This window comes from Polistes canadensis, unplaced genomic scaffold (genome assembly GCF_001313835.1).
Source record: "Polistes canadensis isolate GaletaPanama2010 unplaced genomic scaffold, ASM131383v1 scaffold_340, whole genome shotgun sequence".
Taxonomy (NCBI): domain Eukaryota; kingdom Metazoa; phylum Arthropoda; class Insecta; order Hymenoptera; family Vespidae; genus Polistes; species Polistes canadensis.
In genome coordinates, this window is record NW_014569887.1 from 83,584 (window position 1) to 95,302 (window position 11,719).

Below are 11,719 nucleotides of genomic sequence, written 5' to 3' on the forward strand. Positions count from 1 at the left end.
TTAATAGCCTCGTATAACATACCATACGAATTAACGGGTTAACGCAATTTGCTAAATTTCTAAAGGTAACAAATTTCCAAGTAACCAAAGACGAGTTTCCATTTAATTTTATCCACGAATTTACTCGACACTTTGACTCCTTCGCTTTTCTAGCCTTCTAAGTTCGTACTTTCTAATTGCAAGCTCTTCGAAAGCTTTAAGATCCCACCCACGTAGTTATCTCATATTACGATGATTTACGTTCTGCACTTTGGAGGACCTTTCGGGACAGCCTTTATACTCGAAAAGCCTCTCTTTGTTGTCATCCCATAGTCTATAGCATGTGGATATCATGGGCTTCTACATCCATTATTCCGAGGACGATCCATGTGTGCATGTGTATGTATATGTGTGCAAGGAAACGTACAATTCTACCCAATATGAGATGACCAAAAACGGGATGATAAGATGCTTTGTTTAACTAAAGACATATGTATATATATATGGACAAAAAAACCTTTTTTATTATATTTATTACAAGTAAATTATATTCCCTTAAACTCATTCATATTTTGTATTTTATTATTTCTCTCTTTTATTTTTATTTATCCTATTATTTTTCGTTCTTTTCTAGTAAGAAAAGTCACAATCTCGATTTTCCTTACGAATAAACGAGAAATTTAAAGTTCAGGATATAATAGAAAGCTAGAGAGAGAGAGAGAGAGAGAAAGAGAGAGAGAGAGAGAGAGAGAGAGAGAGAGAGAGAATAAAAAATAAAAGATTATGAAAGAGATTACGCGAGCCAGTTTTCAGAGCTAGAAAACGTAGCCTTTTTTCGGCTTGGCGCCTTGTCCAATTTGGTTAACGAAATTCACCGGCTGCCTCAATAGCCGAATTGGACGAGGCGCCAGACTCGAAAGCTCGGAGGTTACCAAATCTTCTATTCCTGCTGAATGCTATACTCTTGTTTCATTTCTCTCTCTTTCTCTTTCTTTTTCTCTTTCTCTTTTCTTTTTATCCTTTTATTCAATCTTTTCTCTACTTTTTCCTCAGCGATTGTTTATCTCGCTTACGCTATTGTTTTAATCGATTAATTCTAAACAACATTTTTACATATAGAAATAAGAATAACGAGCAGCATGATTAGAGTCAAAGTTTGCTGTATTCCTTTTTAATAAAAAAAAAAAGAAAAATTTATCGAGAAAGCTTATATCATAGAGCAATTATGAGAACGGAAGGTTTATTGGCAACGTGCCTGAAATCAATGTAGCTTACATCGAATCGATAGGCTCTAATGCGTAAGTGCCGAGTTTGATGTGTTCTTCGGGCAAATTGATGTGATCAATTACTCGCCATCAAGTTACCGTAATTAATTAGATAGGACATTATGGACTGGATCGATCGATCTATCGGTTACCTTTCTTTCTCTCTCCCTCTTCCTCTTTATACTGTCGATAACGAACTATTATCAAAACAATTTGATTATAATTATTTTTTATTCCTTTTATATATATATGTTTCTTCATCTATTATTTCTATCTATTCTTCCAACATTTATCTCGACATTTCAATTACTTATCGTAATTTTCATTCATCTTATAAGTTTTAACGATTTCAAAAGGAAATTATATTTTAAAGTATTGCCTATTCTCTATGAAACTATAATATGTTATATGTTTGTGTGTGTATATATATATATATATGTTTAATTTGTACGTATGTGAAATCGCTTCATATACACGATACGTTATAAAACGTACACTCGTATAGTATTGTATATCAACGTATTTTCAACGATTCCACTTCTTTCACATCCGGTCGACCTCATAGCTGGCACGTTCTCCTCGCGTTATTCTTTTACTATAGTTTAGATTCTTGCTTTTCATTTATTCTTTCTTTCCTTGTTTATCTCGTTTAGCTTTGCTGAAAATCTTAAAGGTATCATTAGAAACAAATAAAATATAAATAGATAGATAGATAGATGTGTGTATGCCGGTATATAAATATATATGCAAACAAAAATAAAAAAATTCTAAGTGAAATAGAGAAATGACTTGACGTGCGTCGATATAAATAGACGTTCTATTTCGGTATGATCATTAACGTAGAAATGCGCATCCATGATTCGTGCCAATCAAACGGGAAGTACTCTCGATTAACAAGCATGGCTGCGCGAACCAACGCATTTCACCTATTGGCCCATTCGCTGGTTCGCTCATTTTCCTTCAGCTACATGTGCTTCGACACGTCCGTCCCCATTCGTTGTTTTCCCCTCGATCGAACGTTATCCTACCTATTGTTGTTAAAGTTATATTGTAGATAATGTTATAACATCTCGATATAAAAATTTATTTGTCGGCAGATATTTATTTTGATTTCAATTAAATTTGAAATCATTATTTAACGTATTAAATAAATAATAAAAGCATAAAATATATATAAATGAAAATTCGCAAAAGCGTTAATTTTTATATATATATAAACGGGGAGGGAAAATAAATTTATTCTAAAAATTTTTATCACTTTGTATTAAATATTAAATTATTAAAAATAACAAAAAAGGGGAAAACAATGTAATGGTACAGTAGATGAAAAAAAAACATTGTTATTAAAATAACGGTAACTACAGGAAGGCCTGATTTAAGCGAATTTTTGTCAGTACATTTTTCCCTTGAGTCAACAAAGTCACGGACAATAAATTATGAATATTAAAATCGGTTAGCGTGAAAAAGAGAAGGTGGAGGTGGAGAAGGAACAAATAGAGAGAGAGAGAGAAAGAAAGTAGGGAAAATCCCTAGGTTCCTAGAGATGATAAGATTATACCCAAAAGTAAAAGAAATGGATCTTGGAATGGATTGAGGCTACAGATAAATTAAAACCTCCTTATTCAACTCTCTTTGTTACATTCGCCCACTCGCGAACGAAGAAACTGCATAGATAGGCGTCCTGTAATTTAAATGCAAATCAGTTTTTAGTCAATCGCCATGGTACGTTCGTTTAACAAGCGTTGCTGAAATTCTACTTTCTTGTCATCGTCGTTGTCATCGTCGTTGTAATAAAAGAATGAGAAAGGAAAGAACGAAGAAACTGAAAGAAAGTAGATGAAGATGAAGATGAAGATGAAGAGGATGTAGACATAGAAGAATAAGAGAGAGAGAGAGAAAGAGAGAGTAGGAAAAAGACAATGAAGAATACAAGATGTTCCTCTTCGTTATTTTATATTCGCGAGTCTATTGAAATCGCATTGGTAATGCTAAGAAAGAGAAAATCAATGGTGCGTTCCGTTGCTATCTCGAAATCTTCGTCGAATCTTCTTGTATTCGTCCTCAGAAACACGGATAGCAATCTTCTCTTCTTGCAGCGTCTCCTCATCGATACTCAAACATACCCTATCGGCTAATAGAAAGCTTCTCTTAATGGAATAGGTACAGCGTTCTAGATTTCTTGATTCGATAAAAGCAACCGATACAAACACGTATCTGTAGTAACGGAAGGGGACTGGCTGGATCAGTAGAATTGGTCGCATCTTCGCATTTTCTCCAATGTCCATCGTATTTTTAAGACTTTTAGGATTCAACGAATGTTGAGAAACGAGACTATACATAAGGACCGAAAACGAACTCGGAGACACTCGATGCTACTCTCGAATCTCTTTTATCCTCGGTCATTCATCGAATTTCTTCTTGTATAGAATAGATATGTATGTGCGTGTGAGTGTCTCTAAAGGCATCTACGTCAAATGAAAAAAAGGTATGCATTGGGATCTAATTGCAGTTTAGGGAGCTCCTACTGTTTCGCATAATTCGAGAGTTTAAGGATTAAATAACATAATACTATAATAGTGTTACAATTGTGTAAAGGGAAGACCAAAAAGGAAATGATAAAGAGAAAAAGAGTTAAAAAGAGAGAGAGACAGAGAGAGAGACAGAGAGAAAGGGTATCGTTTATTAGTTTTCATTCGACAGAGGTTCGCATTTTCAAGCATTTACTCATACCCTAGGGCATAATATCCTTTCGAAGCTTAAACGATGTCATCTACTATGCTCTCTCGCACGTATAGCTGTATATTCTCTCATCGAATGTGGGTGTTCCAAATTAATTACATTTAATGATACATGGAACAATATCGTTACAAACTAATTGATATATCATGGATGTACATATAATTTTTTATCGATTATTTTTTTTATTTATTTTATTTTTTATTATTTTGTAAATATTAAACGATTACAAACATTTGCTTGTATCATAAGAATGATTGAAAAACCTATAGAGATTTTTTGGAAAATCATAGGGGATGATATTGGTACCGATTGTACGAGAATCCTTGCACTGTATAAATTTAAATATCACGTAAATCGGGTCAACAAACGGTACAGTATATTGACCATGTTCGATTCACGAACGATCATTTTATGTTTTCCGACACGAGCACGAAAATCACACATAGTGGGATCCATGCGACGTGCAAATGGTTTTTTCCATTCACGCGTTAACAAGGTAACATGGTACAACGAGTTCAGCCGAAAAGTAGTATGAGAGAAAGAGAAACAGAATGGGAGAGAGTAAACGCGATAGCAGGGTAAAATAGTCGGATCGACTGTTGCTGCCTGGGACTGAAACGGGGAGTAAAGTTTGTAGAGAGATTTTAATTACCGAGTCGATCAAGTTTTTCGATAGCCATGACCAATAAAATTAACCGCGATCGGTCTCATATATTTCTTCTCTTCGTTTCTCCCTCTTCACTTTTTATTGCGCTTTTCTTTCTCATTTAAATCATTAAATTTGTTGAACTTTTAAAACGACGATAGAATTTTATCACAGCAACACGGAATATTATTTGATAATATTCCTTTCGTCATTTTATATTTATCATTTCGTACCAACTTATATACATATATTTATATATTTATTTATACACATTCGCGTATTTATACATGTTCGGAATTTATTATTGAAAATGTTTCACGACGATTTTCTATAAAAATGATTGTACTACGTACGTTGGAAATATCGAGTTTTAGAAATATGAAACGTATTTGATCAAATTAGCGTACAAGCCGTAGCGAAAAACCTAACACGCGATATCAAAATTTTAACGAGCTAGTCTGATTATAACCATAGCCAATTCTCTTGTTTCACGTTTCTTGTTTCATTTCGTTTTATTGTATCCCTCTTTCTCCGCTTTTTTTATCTTCTTATACAAAGCTTTCATTTTTCTTGATAGGTATGTCCAATCAGATCGCACTCTTTACTCGTTCAGTTTGGCGAATTTCAAAAATTAATGGCCAATTAATTAAAGCTATTGTCAGCACTCTACACACACACACACACACACAATATACCTATACTAATAAAATAAAAATTTATATCGTGCGTAGGTACTATTGACTCTATCGAGAAGAAAATCGTTAAACCGTTCCAAATTAGATTGGATTTTTATCGAATAGATTAATTCTTCTTTCTCATTGGTCTTTAAGAATTTTTCTTATATTTAATTGCCTTTCAGTTTTATCATGATTTAAATGTTATCGACGAATCAATAGAAAAATACCTCTCGACGGTGAAACTCTCGACATCTCGTTAAATCGTCGAAACGTTATATGATATCAAATATGGGGTCAACCTGCATATATTTTTATTTCTCGCGAAATGCCCTCAAGCAGCATTTCAGAATACACCTCTTCGTTCTCCTTTTTCATGATAACGCGTGTGCGGGTACCCGCCTGACTCTTTCCACCAAATGCACGTTTCGATAATGCTATGAACTTCATGTTACATGCTTTCATTATTTTCTATCTTTTTATATTTTAACCTTTCCTTTTCCTATATATTCCTTGGTTAAAATATATGGTCGAGTACGCGAATAAATAAATGTGTTATTTTGATAAAAGTACGATAACACAGCATGTGAATATTTTGTTTCTTTTTTTTTTTTTAATATAAAAAGAGGAGAAAACGAAAGCAAAGAGAAAAAAGAGAAATATGTTTTTTTTTTATAAACAACGTTCCATATTTATTTAAACTTTCACAATAATAAAAACTCAGTAAGTTTATTCGGAGAACCACTAAATTTCGTAAATGAATTGAAGTCAATTAAATGTTCGTTCGTCGACGAGAAATCCGAATCATTTTGTCCCTAAATTCGAGCCGGTCAAAAACGAGATCGACGAAGCTTGCGCGAACGAAACGAGTGAACGTTACAACCAACTTCCATTTCCATCGAAAGGTACGCTAAAAGCTGATCTCCGGTTACGCACGTTATTTCGATTTTACTTTGGCTAACGTTCGATTGAGTTTCAGCATTGAACTTAACACATTGACAGCCGGCGACCTAAGAGACATTTAAAGCCTGAATGCCGGCCTTATCCGCTTGTTTCCGATCACTGAATAGCCAAACAAAGTATTTAAAACATTATATATTTTCGTAAAATAGAACATTTTTAATTTATAATTATAGACAAAAATACAGTTTCTCATTTCATGGTGGATTATTACATACATATAACGTATACTGTTTGCGGAATACACTGCTCGAGAGTGATTCTTGCCTGGATTGTTTCTGAACCATCGTATACGTTTTGTCTTGAAAGTATGACAAATAAAGATCGAAATAACCATGGCAAGTAAATACAAATCGATGTGCAAAACACTTATACCACCAAAAAAAGTTACACATCATCGTGGGAACGGCGTTCGAGCGACAGACCCAGAAACCCGCGTTTTCGCGGGGCTGACTGTCAATGTGTTAAAAGCAGCAAGGTAAAGCTTTATGTATATTGCTCGTTTACGTTTGAAGAAACGACTATGAATAATTTAACCCGAGGGAACTATAATTTATTATTGTGAAAACTTCTAGAGAGAGAGAAAGAGAGAGAGAGAGAGACTTCTATCGTTGGAAATCAGATGAAATCAAATCAAATCGAATCAAATTGACGAGAAAGAAAGAGAAAAATAAAAACAGAAAATATTGAAATTCAAGTCTATAAAGTTGAAACAATTGGAGATCTCATTCTTTTTCTCAGACATGTATTCTAAATATAGAAGATAAAATAGAAATTGTTTTAAATATTCTTATATCAAAATATTATATATTATATTATCTACATCGTCAAATTTTTTGTTATTCGTTTAATGGAAAAATTAAAAAAACAAATAAGGAGAAAAAGAACATTAATTAGATAAATATATAAAACATTTTTGGTTTTAAATGCACAAATTCCAGCAGGTACTCGATAAGAGTCGAACGAGCACAGGAAATAACGAAACGTTTTGAAAGTTTCCGCGTTGAATCCTTTGTGGAATGTAACAAGTTACGTGGTATATCTATATATTAATATTACACAGAAAAAACGAACGAATATAAATGGTGAAACATATAATATAAATCTATTAATAACTATCTAATAAAAAAAGAGAAATGTATTTATATTTATGTTGTATTCAACATTAATAAAGGTAAAATTTTACAAAAATCTACATATTATATAATAAACAGTGGTTACCCTTTTGTTAAAAAAAAGCAGAATGAACAAACAATTTTTTTTTTTAGTTTACTGAAACGAAGCAGTCGTGTAAGTCATATAATTGTTCAGTTATTGAAATTAACATGTTTTTTGTCCGTTTGCATAAATTTACACAAATCTGTGCATATATATATACTATAACAATGGTTCATTTCTTGAGATTGACCGATAGCATTAAAGAAGCGACGAGAAGGAAAATCGACGAGAGAAATATCAAAGTTACGTTCGGTATAAAACTTTTTCTTTTGATCGCCATCGTCGATCAAAGGCCAGCAACTCTACCCCCATAGCGAGCCACCAACCAACCATCCAACCCTCCTGATGCTCCTCTCTGACCCTTTGCCTTAGCTCTTCTCTTTCCTGCACCGTCTGATCGACCACGTCAAAATGGCCCTTTCAGATGCTCTTGCTTGAGGTCAAAGCAAGAGGAAAAGAGAGAAAAAAATAGACAGAAAGTGACAAAAAGAGAGAGAGAGAGAGGGAGAGAATATTGAGTCTCTTTTTCGACCAAACGTTGAAGATGGCGACGACGACGACGACGACGAAGATAACGATAACGATAACGTCGTTTACGTCGTCGTTGCTGTCGACGTCATCGAAGACAGGACAGGCCTTCTTGATGTGACGGACGTTACGACGTTTATACACACGCGTGTGTGTGTGTGCGCGCGCGCACGCACATGCTTGCAGACATTCCATTCCAGCTGACAGCTGCTCCATGATCTTCCTCTGTTTTAGCCCTTTGACATAAAGACCCTCCTGTTTCTCTAAAGGATCGATGCTGTCATTTGATCTTGTCCGTTGATGTTTTATAACGCTTAGCACATCGCCGTTTTTTTTTATTTATTTATTTTTTATTTCGAACATCATTATATCGCATAAAAAGATAGCATTATCCTTACGTTTTTTTTCCTTTACCTCAAAGGAAACTTTTTCAAATTATAGTAAACTCTCAGCTTTCATTCTCTCATAATAATATAATATATATCTAGAGGAAATAGAGGAAACCATGTCGAATGAATTCTTTGGACACTCAAAAGAAGCCAGAGGTGGTAAGCTATGTTATTTCAAATGAACTAGTATGTATTTAACCCACGTAGGGACAATAAACCCCAAGATAAATATTTAGTTCGACAAGAAACTACCTTTTCGAACGAGATATAATCACGCTGGAAATGTAACCATTCGAAATTATTACTAAATCATGGTATTTTCGAAAATGAGGAAACGAAATGTAATCTAAAGTGAGAACGAATAAAAGCAAACGAAAGAGTTCATATCGAGTTTTTAATCGAAAAATGGGTACTATGTGACATCAGACTCGAATGTGAATATTTACGAACGTGATTTCTACGTATCTAACTATTACGCATACAAAAATAATAGAGAGGAAAGAAAGAAAATTAATAAAAAAAAATAATAAAAGGGGCGCATAAGAAATCACATCGTAAGTCTGGGACGAAATGTTTTACTCGCGTCGTGTAACGTCAGGTGAACCTAAGTGCTCTATCGTAGCTTTTGAGTTACCAACGTGGATGTGTAGAGGTTTCTGGATTGTATTCGTGGGACGTTAATTTTCCTTGGACGAAAAGTATGTTAGAAAAGGGATGAAGAAGATGAGTAGGGTGGACTGTACAGGACAGGGATAACTCGACGAAGAGAAAGAGAGAGAAGATATGAAGCTTACGTTCTCTTCTTTAGCTGGAAATTGATGAAGTAGAGAAGAAAAAACATATATATATATATATATATAAAACTATGTGTATGTGTAGATGTACGTACATACTTATATACATCCATTTCTTCTTTATGGTCTACTCTTCCAGTTAGTATCTCTCTCCTCTTTATCTTTTTATTCTCTTGACCGATGAAAACGTCGGCTCAATCTACGAGTACGAAGAAGAATTACGTCACGATGAAAATGATCTCGCTTGGAACAGAGAGGCTTTCATAAGAAGCTCGAGTGCTTTTCTTCCGAAACGTAAAATTTTTCTAAAGATAGAAAGAAGAAAGAGTGGATGAAGGGAGAGAGAGAGAGAAAAAGAATGAAAGAAACAGGAAGAAGCAGAAGAAGAAGAACAAGAAGAAGTCGAAACGTCCGATTCTTTTCCGACCAACCAAAAGGACTTAACTCAGTAGACGGATGCATTCAGATTGGTCCTTTCTTATCTTCAAGTATATTAATGATCGTACGGCTGGCTACTTTATATACGTGCTCGTACAATATATATATATATATTTCGTGAGGAAAGGATCTCGTATTCATTATTTCAATTTTCTTTACTCGCGCCATTTCATTTCCACGGAAACGTAACTGCCAGCAGTACGATGTTGTAATAAAATTAAACAAGGAACGTAAAGACACCCAATGTATACATATAGTGGGTGATTCGAGATAATGCAACGGTTTGAATACTTTCTTTTTATTTTCCCTCTTTCTCTTTCTCTCTTTCTTCCTTTCCCTTCCTTTCGAGGTGAGATCAAGAGATAAGTGCATTTTGAATTTTCTTTGATCGTTCTCCTTATCTACCAACTCGAATAAAAATTTATACCCTGAACGATTATTTGCTGTGCGTCATCGAATAAATACAATTAACATTCGGAGTTAAAAATGTATCTTTGAATATTATCTAAAATAAAATATACGTAATTATAAGGAAGTACGAGAGAATGTTGATTTCAATAAAATTTTCGTTAAAATAGAATCGAAGATTAACGTATCTTTAGTTTGCCATTATTTATACGCCGTTCTAAAAAAATAATAAAATCACCACCGTGAAAGAATTCAACGATATGGAACAATGGTTCAACCTTTTCTTAATCTTACCCGTTTTAGAACTTCTATACTTCCGGCTATATTTTTGGCCCTTCCGCTTTAATGAACCGCGTTATCTTATCACAAATCTCAATCTTTTAGGAATTTTTCTTTTTCTTGATTCGTCTATTTTACTCCTTGACCTTTTTATCCGAATACCCATGAGACACAAAACACTCTTTTATGGACCATTCTCGAAATAACTTGAAAAATGTACTTCATTTTTAATCGATTTCAAAACCATCACAATGACAAATTTATCTGTCGACTTTCATACAACGAAAATAACAGACAGCTATTACAAGAAATTATTAATAAGCATAGATATATGTTGTCGATCTAAAAAAAAAGTTTTTCTCTCAAGCTCGATGCTTTCGTAAAATACTATTTTTTAGTTTATAAAGACTATTGAAAAATTAATATATATATATATATGATTAAAAATAAGATTTAATCTTTCGAAAATCTTTGAAAAATTTCTCGCCCATTTTATCGTTCATTTTCACGAATAATTCACGAACAATTTCAAACATTTATCACGATCATATTCCAGATACTAATGCGATATTTTCCCAAGATATTCCCATACGACCTTATTTGCCTCTTTCATCGTGTCTCTACTTCTTACTTCTCCTACTTTCGTCATCTTTTCGGATTCTCTTTCTCTCTATATACTCTCCATGTCATTGTGCCGAAGAACGACCATATTAAACTCTCCGACAATTTGAACCAGTGCGAATGGTTTTTATTTTCCCATGGGGAACATATATGAAATTCCTGAAGGCCCGTCATCCCTAGAGTACCGTACTAACCGTAGCTTATTTCGTTATTACTCCCTCTCTTTCCGTAAATCGTTCTGCCATTACATTGACGCTACAGGACTGTTATCTATCTACGAGTTCTTTTTTCTCTCTCTCTCTCTCTCTCTTTTATTTTCTTTCCGCTACCTTAAAACACTGTCCATTATCTTTATGTATCAATTTTATTCAAACGAGATCAATTGAATTCTTTTTTCTTTTTTATATACATACAGTCAGTAACAAGAATATTCGTATTCACATCCACTGGAAATTTGAAATAATTTATATTTGCGTTTAATATAAAGCTTCATAATTCTTATACAATAATACTTACTTTAGTATTATTAATGTTTCTAATTGATATGAATATTATCGCAAAACAACATTTTATTGTTAGAGGAATATAATTTTATTTAAATAATAAAACATTGGTCTCACAAAAGTATTTGTATGTACGTAAAATATAATAAAAATACAATTATTATTTTTGTAAATATTAATTGATTGATCCTCCCTTGCATCTTATAACGCTTTTGAAAGAATTTGAAATATCTTGTGAGATTAATTGTACGATCAGAAACGATCGTATTTCAACAAAA